Consider the following 16,922-nt stretch of genomic DNA (forward strand, 5'->3'; position numbering starts at 1 on the left):
ATTAATAAGCATAGGCATTCGAACACGTTCCTATCATACAACGTTTTCCCGCTATTCTTCGAAACGCCGGAAAACTACAGTAATTATCAATTCAAATAAAATAGGAGGGAAGGGAAAATTGATGATTTCAGTACCAGCAAATTAGTTTCCAATGAGGCATAGGTTGTAGATTTGTTTATTAACAATTTAATTATTATCATAAATTAGTTTTATGTTTGTCTGCTACCAACAAATAAAACCAAACTCCGTTCAAAAGATAAAATAGGTCATTTATTAAGTATAAATGACAACAAATCAATCAGAATAAAAATCAGCTGCCTGGTATATGAAAAATACACAATATGCAATGATTAAAACATCCAACCAGGCAAACACTCCAAATAATAAAAAGGAGTTGACTAATGCTACATTATGCACTAAATTGGTAACATGTATACAAAAGTTCGTCATTGGTATTTTACCAAAAATACATTAACAAGGTAGGCAGATTTGTTATGTCACTGCTTCCCATAAAAATCGGGCCACCTTGTTAACGCCCCATAACACCCCCCCCCCCCCAACCAACCAACCAAAACATAGGCAACTTAAAACAAGAAAACAGAGTAATTCAAAAGAAAAGTTAAAAACCTGTATAGCGGTTGCAGCCCCAGACTGTTTAAGATAGATCACATGTACACTAAGGAACCCCCAGCCCCTGACTGAGTGGTTCACATTCCAGGATGTGCAGTCCCCGACTGAGTGGTTCACATTCCAGGATGTGCAGTCCCCGACTGAGTGGTTCACATTCCAGGATGTGCAGTCCCCGACTGAGTGGTTCACATTCCAGGATGTGCAGTCCCCGACTGAGTGGTTCACATTCCAGGATGTGCAGCCCCCGACTGAGTGGTTCACATTCCAGGATGTGCAGCCCCCGACTGAGTGGTTCACATTCCAGGATGTGCAGTCCCCGACTGAGTGGTTCACATTCCAGGATGTGCAGCCCCCGACTGAGTGGTTCACATTCCAGGATGTGCAGCCCCCGACTGAGTGGTTCACATTCCAGGATGTGCAGCCCCCGACTGAGTGGTTCACATTCCAGGATGTGCAGCCCCCGACTGAGTGGTTCACATTCCAGGATGTGCAGCCCCCGACTGAGTGGTTCACATTCCAGGATGTGCAGCCCCCGACTGAGTGGTTCACATTCCAGGATGTGCAGCCCCCGACTGAGTGGTTCACATTCCAGGATGTGCAGCCCCCGACTGAGTGGTTCACATTCCAGGATGTGCAGCCCCCGACTGAGTGGTTCACATTCCAGGATGTGCAGCCCCCGACTGAGTGGTTCACATTCCAGGATGTGCAGCCCCCGACTGAGTGGTTCACATTCCAGGATGTGCAGCCCCTGTCTGCACATCCCATAACGAAAATGTCAATTGATGACCTGGTCTAGATCTTTTACATGAGATAATCATGACATGCAGCCCCTGTCTGTATGACGTAATGACCAAATAGCGAATGTTACACGTTAAGAGTAGGGATACGGATGTACTTTTTAATGTTACACGTTAAGAGTAGGGATACGGATGTACTTTTTGAACGCAGTTGAAGTCCATCTACCCATGTTTTGTATCTGAAGTTCAGAGAACCCAGATGCTGCAGCAGTAGTTGCTGCACCTATTCTAAAGCTATGAGATTGATAACGCTGCAAGTCCAGATTACAAAAAGCCAGAACGGAACGAAGATGCTGCGTAAAGAATTGTTTTGAAACCGGGCAGCCATCCATGAAAGAGAAAAGTGGTTCAGACTGAGACGAATGTTTCCGTAGTTGTAAATACTGATTAAGTGTAGCACAGGGACAAATAATAGGATTTTTAGCATTTTGGTGTAACCTAAGAGTAGTCACATTTGTCTTAGAGTGTTTGAAATGTGGAATATTGATGTCAATAACTTGTTGCTGGTCGGGTCCATTTTGGAATGAAATATTTTAAGCAACAGGAAATGCTGGGTTAGGCCGGGTGTCTAGGTGATTTCCCTAATCCGTAAGAAAGCACATAATGCTAAAAATGAACATGGCTCTTAAAAGGTGTCTAACGAAAGTTGATGAGGTGGTGTGATTTAGGGCCTTCACAAGCTGAATTAGAATAGGCGGCGTTATTGGAAGTCTGGCCTCCGACGAAGGCTTACACTTTTGGAAACCTAATAACATTTTCTTAATAATGAAATGTTGCGTAATGTCTTGGAGACCTCCAAGTTGAAAAGTAAAGCTTAAGGAGGATACAAGTGTTCGAGTCGATGAAGCTGCCATATTCTTTAAGAAACAGTGTGCGATAAATGCTGACAAGTGGTTGAGAGAAGGAGGCATTGGTTTTGCTGATTGCCCAAAATTTCAAGAGATAAAAGTCTTGTATGCAGTGAAAGCTGATTTGTACGCAGAAACCGTTGATTGAGATAAGGAATTCCCTATCAGGTGGTCTTGAGTTTGCTTTAAAGTCTCACCAAAGACGGAGGAATGTAAGAGGGTTTGGGCTGCATGTGAGGAAAACGGGTTTGAAATTCTGTAACCTATAGACGAGAAAGCATATATATCTGCAGCTGTGTTAAGAACGCCTGGAAAATGCTCGGCAGAAAAATGGATATTATGTTGAAGGAATGGGAGCATGGGGCGTCTCATCAATATCATCAAATTAGGGTCTTTGGATGTATTGTTGTTAATAACACTGTAATATTATCAGAGTGAATGACTACAGTAGAATTATGGAATTTATAACACCAAAGTTCCAATGCAACAACAATAGGGAGAAACTCTCGTACAGTAATATGATATTGGAGCCAAAACGTAGCAAATGGACCATAAAACCAGACCTGGCCAAAAATATGAAGTGAGCCCAATGTTTACATTTCAGTATTGATAAAATACAATGTACATTAAGTTTACATCTCTTTAAAATTTGCCTATTAGAATAAATTTTTATCAAATCGACCTGCCTAAAATGCGGGTTTTCCAAGTATTTGCCCTCAAAACAAGTATAATTAATTTATGTAAACAATTTTCTGCACTCACGATATGTAATTTTCTATCTTTTACCAAGTTACTCACACACCTACCCATTTTCCGTGCTTCGCGTTTCAGCCTTCGGCTTCCAATTCTTGCCTACACATAAAAATGGAGCACACTATGCCACTGATTGTCAAAAAAATATATATAAAGAAGCAATTGAAATTGTTTTCTCTGATAAAGACTGATTTATCACTGTCTAATTGTTTGAATGTTCTTAATGAATCAAAATCAATGTTCAAAATGCATTTTAGTAAAAGTTTTATAATAAGTTACATTAAATATTGAGTCACCCGAGAGTCATACAAATTTCGTATTGAATAAGTAACTTGCGTGGTTATACATCCTGTGGAATAGCGAGTCTTTAAAACACTGCCATTTTTTTTTTAAAACATCACGGTGTGTATCTTCAAACACAGCTGCGTGCAAAAAGTGAAGAGCATTAAAACGTCTCTGTAAATAAATTAGAGTCACCCCTCTTATTTCAAAAGGAAAAGTTAAGACGCAGACGTTTACTCTTCTAGGTTACCAGGAATTTCAAGTCTTTATAGTTCGTTGTTTTGAGAATGGCTCCAAAACGGAAAGAGTTGACATTGGCAGATAAAAATTTCATGGCTAAATTCAATACAACCGGAATAAAGGGATCATATATTGCACTGCAAACATGCAGGACATCCACTTCCCTCTATTTCTGGTGTTTTAAGACAAACAAGAGATAAAGGAACGTACACCACCAGGAACGAAGCGGAAGAACCATTGCTTACTGAACGTGATTCACGAAGGCTTGAAGGTTTTAAAATTCAATTGAAAATTCCTGATTCAGGAAATTCAATGATAGGTCACCTAAATTCAGAAGACAATCGGTCAGTGTCTGTCGTTGTCCGTCGTGCGTTAACAATTCAACAATTTTAACTTCTTCTTGATTACTACTATTCCAATTCTTTTCAAATTTGATATGAAGCATCTTTGGGACAAAGGGGACATCAAACTTCAGGAGTCCTGTATCCCGGGGGCCTTAGGGTGGGGGTAAAAACTGCCAAAGAACCAGAGCCACGAATAGCCAAAAATGGCCCTTACTCAGAACATGATATTATTCTCGGGGACAGAAACCAAGAATATCTATTTTTCAAATATGTTATCCTTTTCCCGATATCTTTTCATTTTGTTTTTTTTTAGTTATTGACCTTCAAAGTACCCATTGTTTTGGCCAGATTGTTATTGACGTCGCAATTTTGCAACGTAACGTCACAATTTTACAACGTTTCATGTACTTTTACGTGAAAGTTCTCTAGGTATAAAAGTGAAACAAAAACACTATTCAGTGCAATTTAATTATGATATTGTAAATATTTAAATCTGTCTATGTTAATTCTATATCAAAACACACATGTACACCTATAAAGTATAATCGTACATCTCTTTCTCCTCTCTCTGTTTCTCTCCTTCCCTCTCTTTATATCTTTAAGATTTTTATATATGAAACCATTCAACAGTTTTAAAGTAATATTAATTCAGTACCTCTTTACTTAGCTTTGTTATTTAAGTATGACATGAAGATAAACCCAATCCCAATATTTTAACTGTATAACCATTTATTGCACATACCGATATTTGGGGGGGGGGGGGGGGGGGGATCTTAAAATGTACACGAAAACACGGTGGATCCAACCGTTGACTTACGAATAAGATCTATTGACCTATGTGTGTGCGTTTCAATATTACATGTAGTTTATGTTGCATATTGATCACCACTTTTAACAATCTTTTATAAGTTTGCGGATTTTTATTTTTATTATTTGTTTGGGGGGTATTATTATTATCCCGCATGTACATGTAATCACGCCAAAAACAGTAATATCCAGGCTTCGGACAGCGGCGTTATTTCAGACGCACTTTGCTACATGTACAACTTTGGACAGTGAGTAAACATTTTAATCCTATGTTTCACACTTTTATGTGTGTTCTGCTATATAGGGAGCTACGTTTATGATGTGTGTGTGTGGGAAACTGTTACAAAAGCAGCCGTACATGTACAGAATAACACATGAACATTTAGTTTTGCCAAATGGATATAATTTATTTTACATTAGGCTAAGAAAATGTTCACGTGAACTAATCATCAGGTAAAATATGTTCCATTTATCTAATTTCATTAGTTTCCTATCCGGATCATTTATTACAATAATATCTAGACCTGTGTGTATTTCAAAATGCCTTAATTATTATCATTAACTCCATAACATCTATGAAACGAATTCATTAATTAAAAAATCTTATTCTGATACTGCTACATATAATAGAACCAAACTCCCTCCTCGCATATATTTGGTTAGTGTGCAAACAAAATTAAGCGGATGTTATTTTCACATAAATAGAAACAAGAATTTTATCAATCAAGGGGTTAACACCATAAAATTTGCTTATCTTAACACTTTCACATTTCTTCCTGTCATTAGGTTTAGTTCTTATCTTACATAAAATGCATGAGGGAAACCTTTTTCAGTTATCAGACACTTCCTAAGCAGGACAGTGGTTTAATAATGTGTTCAGTTTTTCCTTCTATAATGCTTAGTAATATTTTACTTATTTATGTAGGATAATATATTTAAAAAATAAATACATCAACTTTTACTTCAGGAACGAGTGTGATTCATATGTTCACCTCTATTTTAATCAGTATTAATGATATCGTCTTCTTTTTTCCATTTGTCTTTTTTATTTTGTTATAAGATTTGTGGTTTTATATATTTGCTGTTAAGACTGAATTTTCAATGATAAATATAATTGAAACAATGAAATATACACTATTTTCGTTAACATTCTTTTTACATTATTTTTTTTTTTCATTTTCGAATTATTCATTATTATTATCCCTTTTTATTAACTGCCTTGTATTTTTGCTAATTAGATAGAATGAAATATGCAATGGACCGGAATAGCTGTGTATCGAAATATAACGGTACCCGATGACGTATGTCCAAATCGGTTGTAACACGTAAACAATGGAACGAATGTTGTAGATCTGTAGCTCACAGACTTGTAGCCAACAGTCTATTCTTTATATTGTTATGTGGACGCCTAATTTTTTTTTCTGGTACCCATATATTGTACTATAACTTTAGAAATCATTAAACAATACGGGATAGGCCAATATATCTTCACATCTAAGTAGCCTATCGAGTTAGGCACCCCTTAATCTCAGCGAGATTCGTCGAGGCTGGATATTTGGACTGACGCCTCTTCCGAATCTCAGACCAGTGTCACATAAAGTGATTCGGGAAATCTTGCCTGAACTTCGGCCGCTTGTTGCGATTAAAATGGGTTAAATTGAATTTCTTGCCCGCTTCAACTTTTCGCCTCAGACATCCTATTAACTCCCTATCACAATGAAACATGCATTTCTTACCTTTACAAGGTGTAAATCCCACAGTAATTCAAGTTGGCTATTTTCGAAGCCATTGCAAACGGCCACCATTTCATATTTTACCTTCTCAACACTGAAGAGTTCCGATAGTTTAGGACGCCTTCTAATAGATTGATTAAATATTACACAGTTTTCTTTTTATTGCTTTTAATTTTTATGCTTAAATGCTTTGTACAAAGTAATTGTCAACCAGTAAGTTCTGTATTTTCAATCATAGTACAAATTGTCATGAAGTAGTATATCGGAACTCTTCAGTGTTGAGAAGGTAAAATATGAAATGGTGGCCGTTTGCAATGGCTTCGAAAATAGCCAACTTGAATTACTGTGAGATTTACACCTTGTAAAGTTAAGAAATGCATGTTTCATTGTGATAGGGAGTTAATAGGATGTCTGAGGCGAAAAGTTGAAGCGGGCAAGAAATTCAATTTAACCCATTTTAATCGCAACAAGAGGCCGAAGTTCAGGCAAGATTTCCCGAATCACTTTATGTGACACTGGTCTGAGATTCGGAAGAGGCGTCAGTCCAAATATCCAGCCTCGACGAATCTCGCTGAGATTAGGCACCCCTCGGTCCTCCAAGTCTTTTTATGTATATCTACTGCGACAGCGATTTCAACATGCTCATCAGTGCCAAGAAAACTGAAAGCACGGAGATGAAACATGTGAAGCCAGACATTTATTAAATTCAACAGCCTTCAGATAATTAAAATATATATAGTGTGATAACGTATAAAGAACATGTGTGGAAGTAAAGGCGAGGCGCAGACGATGGGTGGATCTCAATTGTATCTGGAGGACTTAGCTTCGTAATTGGTTGATCAAATAACTAAAACTGTTAACTAGTGCAAGGTTTTTGTAACTATCCCTAACATGGTTACATATATATTCAAGTTCATAAATTGAGTATACAATCTATTTGAAATTTTGGGGCAAAATCGATTGATGTTCATAGCCCGATTCCGACGATGGAGCGGATCCGGTTTATTTCAATAATATTGTTTGAAATAATCATATTTTATTAACTTTGAATAATTACTGGTTTCGTAAAAAGACAGTGAAACAATCCCCAACTATAATATTTAAATATTACGATTTGTATTAAACCTATAGTTTGGAAAAGTATTCGGATTTCGTGCATGGAATGTGAAATTCCGGTTATTTGCAGAACATAAAAAGTAAAAATTCACTTATCCCCCAGGCCTCGATCCAAAAAAAAAAAACCAAAAAAACAAAAAACAAAAAACAAAAAAAAACAACTCTTTAACTTCTATGCAGTATGTAATATACTAATTTACAATTCATTAAGATTTATTGGATCGAGGCCCGGGGGTTATACAATTTTTTGGTGCATATTGTTGGATATTAATTATCAGCTTTTACAAAAATAACACAACTGTTATGGGTTCTGCATGTTATAATTTCTATATGCGTGAATTTTCGCGGAAAAAACACACTGGATATATAAAGAAGAAGGTCTAAGCTATTTCATACCATGATGAAATATTGGAATGAAGATACTTTTTTTTACTCAAAATCACAGGGCCATATTTGGGTATTCGTGGCTCTTGTTCTTAGACCATTTTTCAAAATTTTTCTTTACAACCGCACACGTGTAAGAAAAACTAAATTCGTGGTCATGCACTTGTAGAACAGGAAGACGTCTACCGAAATTTAAATTTCATCACTCCCGTGTAGAGTTTCTCACCTCAGGGCGGGGCCAAACTTGGTCTATAATGTTTATTTGCAAAACATTTCAAAAACATCTTCTTTAATGGTATTGCTACTAAATTGGAACTACATGGATATTCCGAATGAGCAGGTAGTTCTGTGCCAAAATTGCAAATTTCGGTACCCCAGGGATAGGGCTTTGGGTATTAGGGTGGCGCCAAAATGGTCAGTGATTAAATGTGTTAACAATTAAACATTTTTAACTTCTTGATAAATATTATCCCCATTCTTTTCAGATTTGGTATGAAATATCTTTGAACCATGGAAAGCTTGTCATCAGTAGAAGCACTTTCGAGGGCATTTAAGTATTAACAACAGTACCGCGGACGGTACAATACATGCCCGTCGGACAGTGAAATTCAACCTGGAAGCATATTGTGCACTCTGAATTGATATAACACACATTCTGAATAGAAAAGCATTAAAGTGGGTCATGGAACACCAATCCATCTGACCTGTGAACTGATTATGTATTTCTCCGAGAGTGAGGCTGAAACAAAATGTTGGTGCAATATCTATCTATGATGATAAAAAGTCCAGGAAACCATTTGATCTACTTTTAGCCCTAAAGTAGGTCATGGTGCACCAATTAAGTTGAAATGCTTGGAATGTGAACTGATTATGTATTTTTCTGAAAGGGAGGTTGTGACTAAATTTCAGAGCAATACCTGTGACTATACCAAAAACAATCTAGAAAACTGTTTGACCTACTTCTACACCAAAAGTACTGTAGGTCATTGTGCGCCAATCCAGCTGAAATATTAACTACACTTGTCTTCCTCCGAGAGGAAGCCTTTGACTAAATATGAGGACAATATCTGTATCCATAATTTTAAAAATAGCCCGGAAAACTGTCTGACCGATTCTTAGTCCAAAAGTAGGCCAAGGATGGACCAATCCAGCTGAAATATAAACTGAACTTGTATTCCTCTGAGGGGAAGCCTTTGACTAAATATCAGGGCAATATCTGTATCCATAATGAAAAAGCCCGGAAAACTGTTTGACCTATTTTTTCCAAGAAGTAGGTCAAGGATGGACCAATCCAGCTGAAATGCAAACTGAACTTGTATTCCTTCAAGAGGAAGCCTATGACCAAATATCAGGGCAATATTTGTATCCGTAATGAAAAAAGCACGGAAAACTGTTTGACCTACATTTAGTCCTAATGTAGGTCACGGACGGACAAACCAATCCAGCTGAAATGCAAATTAAACTTGTATTCCTCTGAAAGGAAGCTTATGTGTAAATTTCAGGGCAATATCTGTAACTGTAACGAAAAAAAGTCCGGAAAACTGTTTGACCTACTTATAGCCCTAAAGCAGGTCAAGGATGGACCAATCCAATTGAAATGGAAACTCACTATTACAATTTTTCAGGGAAAATATTGAGACCAAATTTCAAAGTTGTACATGCATCCGTTACGGAAAAAAGTCATAATTTCAACAACAGTTTTGCTGATCACACATTTTTGTCCACAAGCAGCACATTGGTTCAAAAGCTGATCAAGGCACTCTGCAAAGAAATAAACTTTCTGCTTTGGTGATTTAGTGGTAGTACGGACACATCATGGGGATCATCATTTTCTGTCATGTTCAACTTCTTGTCTTGTGGGATCCACCCTGACTATTTAATTGATCAATAGGTTACACACTAGTGTACTCCAGCCGCTAGAGGTTCAGCGGAAACACCTTTATTATATATGCTTTCATGTATTTTCTATTTGCTTTTTTAAATTTCATCATATTTCATTTTCATCTTTTTTTTTTTATTATTTATTAATTTTTTATTTCACAAATATTGACATATGACAGAAGAAAATTTGTCATTTTTTTCTAACCACTTTCATACACTTTCATACTTACACTCATACTTTTGTTGGTACCGGTAAGTGCTTGCATTTTTAATATAATTGTAAGAGAAAAATGATAACAATACAGAGCTCGAGTAAATAGATAAAAGTAGGAAAAAAATATTGCTTGAAAAGCAAAATTATGATTTTTTTATGTTGTCAAAAAATGTTTTCCATACATGCCAGGTATTTTCAAATTTTTATATTTCTAAATTCTGATACGCAATACATTTTTCAACCTTGTGTTTGTTGTATAGATAGAGCAATAATTCCAAAAATCTTGGCAATTTGGGTTTTTTCAAACAAGAAAAAATATATTGTTTTGTGTATAGGATAAGGAAGTTTACAATTTTGTTGCCTTTCGACAATGGGAGTTCACCTAATAAAATATTAAGTACATTAAAACGTATTCTTTTGGAACTTGTTTTATAAATGTGCATGCTCAGATTGCTCCATAATATAGATACTTTTTCACAGCCAATGAAAACGTGTTGAATTGTCTCAACTTCATCATTACAAAAGGTACAACAATCAAAAGACACAACATTGATTTTTTTAAGATAATAATTGACAGGCAGAATTCTATGAAGTAATCTATATTGTAACCATTGAATAGTAGAGTCCTTGGTAGTCTTAAAACATACAGTAAAAGCATCCATAACACATATTTCTATTCCATAAGCTACCAGATCTAAATTCCACTTTGAAACAGAAGTAGGTATATCATGGTTTACATTTAACTGTTTGTAAACAGATTTAGTACATTTAGTTTGCAAAATCAAAGGTTTATAATATAATGGAATATAAGGTGTAAAAGATCTATTGAATAAACCTTTGTTTTCAAACAATTTCAGATGAGTTGATATTGCACTCAATATACTGTTAAATTGTAATATACAAACTTGGATATCAAATTTATGTTGAAAACGGTTATGTGATAAAAGATTCTCTTTGTCATCTAGGAAATCGTCTATGAGTTTTACACCTTTTTTATACCAGCTTTTGATAAACAATGTTTTCATACCCACTCTAATATTTGAATTATACCACATAGGAATGCTGGGATAGGTTTCCTTGTAGAAATTTTTGTCAAAGGATTTTATTACATGGAGCATAGAATTAAAAATATCTTGCCAAAAAATATTGTTTTCTGGAATGACACATTCAGAGATGAATGCATCTCCAAAATCAAGTAATTTGTGAACAAAATCATGACCATTAATTGCTTCAAAAATATCTACCCAGGATTTATTTCCCATCAATAACCTTTTCAACCATGAACATTTTAAAGACATGATAAAATTGTTGATGTCCACCATTTTTAGACCTCCATGATGGTGGTCTTGAGTTACAATAGAACGTTTTACTTTGTCACATTTTCCATTCCAAATAAATTCAAAAATATCTTTACTCAATGAATTAATTATCTCCTTTTTCTGTGTTGGTAGTGATAGAAATAAATGGTTTATTTTCGGAATAATTAATGTTTTAACCACTGTAACCCGACCAATTGGTGTTAGAACTCGCCTTTTCCAATGTAGGATGCTCTTTATTTTAGGAATCTGTATGTTATAGTTTAAATCTGTAATTTGTTGTAAGTCTACTGTACTAAAAAGTTGATACCTAATAAATTGAAAGTTGTTGAACCCCAGTCAAGTTTCCATCTAGTGTGATGAAAGACCAGATATGAAAACTTTTTAGATCCGATCCAAACAATTTTTGTTTTTGAGTTGTTTACCTTTAAACCAGAAAGTTTAGAGAAAAATCTAAGGTATATAATCTGTAAAAAGTGAGTTAGGTGTCCCATCAAGAGTAAGTGATGTATCATCTGCATATTGACTTATTTTGTGTTCCTTATCACATATCACAATACCTTTTATATCCTTATTTTGTTTAATTAAAATTGCAAGAATTTCTGTACAAAGGAGGAACAAATAAGGTGCAACAGGGTCGCCTTGTCTATAACCCCTCTCAATATTGAATTGAGTAGATAAAAACCCACTCTGTAACACTGCAGCCCTAAAATTTGTATTAAGAATCTTCGCCCATTCAATTATGTATTCACCAAAACTTTTGGGTTATTTATTGAAGTATAATTATTTGTATCAATATCTGGGCTTAGTGCAAGATTAAAATCTCCTAAAAGTATATGATACTCATTATCCAGTTCTAAAAATACCTCACGAACATATTCATAAAACTCGGGACTATCAATGTTTGGACCATAAATGTTAATAAGAGTGACCCTATTATCCTCTATTGTTAAGTCTAGGGTAATTAAATTTCCCTCTTTGTTCCTCTTTTCTTGGTGTACCTTGAATTCAAAACTATTGTTAAAAAATAAGGCTACCCCTCTTGCATTTGATTTATAAGAGTTGAAGAAACATTTATAGCCCCACATGGCTTCAATATAGGATTCTGCTTCAGGATTGAAGTGGGTATCTTGAAAACATATTATAGAATAACCTTTCGATCTATAAAAATTTAACACATCTTGACGTTTTGATAATGTAGCCAAGCCCTGACAATTCACAGTAGCAATTTTTATGGAATCAACCATTTTCTAAAGTAAAAAACTAATATATAACATAAAGCATTGCATAATTGCTAATGGATATTGTAAGCAGACATTTCCCGACATATACATATAAAAAAGTTAGCATCTTTATTTGTAAACAAAAAATACTCTCGACCACTTTCACACATCTTCCACAAACTTCCACCAGAGTTCGGTTGCTCACAAACCAAACTCTTCCACTTAGGCATTATGGGATAGCGATTTCTTAAGCCGCGTATACTGTGACGTCACTGTAGAATGACGAAAAAATATAACGTCAAACGTAAACAACTTTCAAAACAAGAACGTAAAAATCAAGTTCATTACTTTACACAATAATTTGAACAGATTCTCACTACTTTTGGATGATCTTTTGATCATTTTATGTTTAAAATAAAATCCATACTTTTATATCAATGCTCTTAATATCAATATCTTCAAATTTTTAACTGCGAACTACTTCTTTAGTGTTATTTGCCTGCGTGATAATCGCGGACTCACAATATACAAATCTGTATATTGTGCTGCGTCACATAGGAGAGGTCTATTCGTAGGTGACGTAATGAGGCCTCGACGGGGAGTTTGACATCTTCCACACTTCTAAACAAAACCTTAACATTGATCCCGAATGTATTTAGTTTGAGTCCCGATCCCGATGACAAAATACAGGCGCGGAGTTTAGCTTTGTCTCCGCAAGAATAAACACACTAGCGCCGGTGTTTAAGTTTCTCATTCACATCATCCAAAATGTCGAATTTAAATCTGTTTCCGTTACCATCGATGGCGAACACTTTACCATTGAAATACCATCCTGAATGAATCCTAGAGTCTTCGTTTAGGTCGCGTATGAGTTTGGCGTTCATGGGTGTTTTCATCTTATTCCATTTCATTTTATTTCTTCATTTTCATTATATAAGGAACGTAGGGGCGTTAACCGAGGTCATAGGCGCCTGGGTCAAGGATGGAGAAAATTCGACCCCATCTTCGCTAGCGAAGGGTTTACGATCCGCTCCGCTTTTCTACAAACCCTTGGCAGATTTAGTGCGATTTTCGTAGCTTTAAGTGGCACCCTCTAGCTGATGGAGAAAACAACCCTGCTTATGCAATGAAAATGCGTGTTTCAGCTACTGTTTAAAAGTTGTTTAGAAATGGCTGCGCTCGATCGTTGTTTAGAAATGGCTGCGCTCAGAGAGTAAGGCAATGTGGTATGCAAATCATTCAAAATATTAATAATAAAATCTATCTCTTAATTCAATACTTGAAAAGAAATCGGTGAGAATATTATTTAGAAAATAAACATGTGTGAACCTATGGAAAGTCAAAGGTTTCAATATTCTATCTTTGTAATTATGTATTTGTTGTTCCTAGATGCGCCATCGGTTCAATGTAAATAGAAAAATGTTAATCGTTATCTTGACATTTGTAGTGCATAACGGTATATTCGTCATTTGAATTGCGTAAGATGTAAATGGAATATATGTTTGTGTAGATGCGTAACAAGGGAATGCATTATTTATTTAATGTAAATTTGAAATTGGATCTTCGTCATCCGTAGTTGAACATTTGCACATTGTAGTTTGTTAAGCCTATGCGAGTTGTGGTAAATGTGTTTTGGTAATCCGTCCGATGTTAGTTCGACATTCGCATTTGCGCAATTCAACATTATTTTTAAATTGTTCTACCATTATGACGACAGAGGGCGCGCGCTACATCGTATCTTTTGGGAAACAGACTATAGAATCATATGGGAGGACCAGTTAACACTCGGGACTACTTGGGTGTCTAGCACACTCAACATTAACCGGTTGGAGCTAAAAGTCGTTGAAAATGTGCTGCTGAAGTAGTTTGATCAGAGACTTCATGTAGAACATTGTTGTAAGCATCAATATAGATGACTGGACTGATTTTTTCCATGAGTTTACTTTAAACAGTGTATGCCATTTAGTAACCATATACCACCAGGAACGTTACATTCATTTGTGCGAGACCAAGAACTCTTGTACATATTTGCTTTGATTGGGATTGATTTTCGTTTTCGCACCCCTTCCCCACCATTTTTGCATTGCTGTCACTGAAATACGTAATTCACAATATTAAATAGTTAATATGTACATTGGGTAAGAATTCTAAAACACGCAAAAACTATTCTGGTTTCATAGGCATTGGAAAGTGGGGGGGGGGAACCAACAAAAAAAGTTTCTACGTCGTTTGGGGGGGGGGGGGTATTATGTCTATCTTTGCAAAAAAAAAGTGGAGGGGGGGGGGGGGGGGTAAGCCCCCCCCCCCCGGTTCCGGCGCCTATGGGTTTTGTATTTGTAAACAAAGTGAATCAGTTATCATTTACCAGTTGTTTTCATTAAATGACAGCGAACCTTGAATGTAACATATTTAAAGTTTTTATGTAATAGACCAGTCGGGCTATTTTTCCATAATTATTACTAGGCCAGGCCATAAGACTAGTAGCCTGAGCCATGGCCTAGATTTGAATTTTACATTATTTCCACAAGCACTTGTTTCGTATCTGATCACCCCCTTCTTTTTCTCTCCACAAGATAGCTAACTCAATTTCAGACATCCCAATTTCAAAACTCCTATATTTTTGTTAAAAATGTATCATTAATCAACATTACCGGGGGTATTTTGATATGGTTTAATTTTAGATACTTTTCTCTTGTCAAAAAATTGTCCCAGTTGTCCTCTGTCAAGCCTCTTTATTGTAAACCACTCATTTTGTCTGTTTAAAGCAGAGAAAAAAACATTATCTTTTTATTTCAGAGTCTAGCTGTTAGAGGTTATTTATAAACCTTGTTGGCCACATATAGAGTCCTTGTACATATATGTAAATATACGCTTCCTAGACTCTAAATATTTAGAGGATGTAGAAGTATTCTTGCACTTAATTTTTTACTCAAAGCAAACACGAGAATAGAGGGTAAACAACTGAAAATCCCATGATACAGTTAATTACACTAAAAAACAGTAACAATTCCATTTTTAGTGTAACAATTGCCCTGTTAGGGAATAGTGTTCAACCTTTTAAACAGTCGTAGTGATGAACCATCGGAATATTTTTTCATGATTGATTATCAGTAAAATCGGACGCACTATAATTGATTAATAATCGATTAATTTCAAGTATTAAATTTGTTTATTATTGAATGAAGAATGAATTGGTAAAGAATTTGGGGTGATTTCTGAAATGCATTTTTGATGTATTTTTTATCATTGGATTCATTTATCAAATTAATACTTATGAATTAGTTACATTCACAGAAAATAAATCAAGAAAGCATGAGAATAAATTACTTTAAGTTATATTTTGATTAATCGATTATCAAAATTTTTAATAGATTATCTATAATCGGGGGCCATTTCGATTAGATAATCGAATTTTTCTATTAATCAGTACATCGTCGGAGAAGAAACTCTACTTATGATAAACAGAAGGAATGAAACTCATAGTAAAAATATGGTATGAATTTGCTTATCAAAATATCTTCCTTGCACAAAATAAAATAATTTACCTCGGACTTCGAAAGGCCGGGAAAATAATAGTTCCGAGGGAATGTCACATAAACTGGTCCTCCAATATGATTCTATAGTCAATCGTAACTGCTCGGCTATTTCCGTAACCGCAAATGAACCTCGTATGTGGATCTACGCCATCAGAGTTGGTTGCTACGTATACAGAAACGTAACTATGACGCCACAGTCGTACGTTACACTTTGAAACGTGAGCTTTCAAATGCATATAAGATATTATACACATCTAAGGTATTGTACCACTATTAATTTCCACTTACATGTTCATGTATTAGAGTGAATAAGACGTTAATGATACCAAAACAGAATCTGTGGTGAAAATATAAATAACACATTATTCAGGGATTCGGTTTTGGCCTTTTAACCTCATCCACAGTCACGCTTCCGGCGAAGAAATGCATCGATTTGATGCTATTCTTGCGCCGATCCACGTCCGAGTCTTCTTACCGGTTACGGAAAAGGACGAGCGCGTGATCCGATTGATTCTATAGTCTGTTTCCCAAAAGATTCGATGTAGCGCGCGCCCTCTGTCATCATAATGGTAAAACAACGAACAAATGTTGAAATGCAGTAAACGAATGAGCAAATTCGAATGTCGAACTATCATCGGACGGATTACCAATTTTTTTTTACTGTAACTCGCAACTGCAATGTGCAAATGCCCAAATACGGATGACGAAGATCTAATTTCAAATTTACATTGAATAGATAATGCATTCACTTGTTACACATCTACACAGACATTACATTCCTTTACATCTTACGCCATTCAAATAACGAATATACCGTT

At 35.6% G+C, this 16,922-nt stretch overlaps 1 long non-coding RNA gene across 1 annotated transcript in view; it reads right to left on the minus strand.

Moving 5' to 3' along the window:
* Positions 1-16,695, minus strand: part of LOC130052349 (uncharacterized) — a 33,850-nt gene extending 17,155 nt beyond the window's left edge. The window contains exon 1 of the long non-coding RNA XR_008800650.1: positions 16,114-16,695. This is a non-coding gene — a long non-coding RNA (uncharacterized LOC130052349). The remainder of the gene's footprint in view (positions 1-16,113) is intronic.
* Positions 16,696-16,922: the final 227 nt, after the last annotated feature.

This window comes from Ostrea edulis, chromosome 2 (genome assembly GCF_947568905.1).
Source record: "Ostrea edulis chromosome 2, xbOstEdul1.1, whole genome shotgun sequence".
NCBI lineage: Eukaryota > Metazoa > Mollusca > Bivalvia > Ostreida > Ostreidae > Ostrea > Ostrea edulis.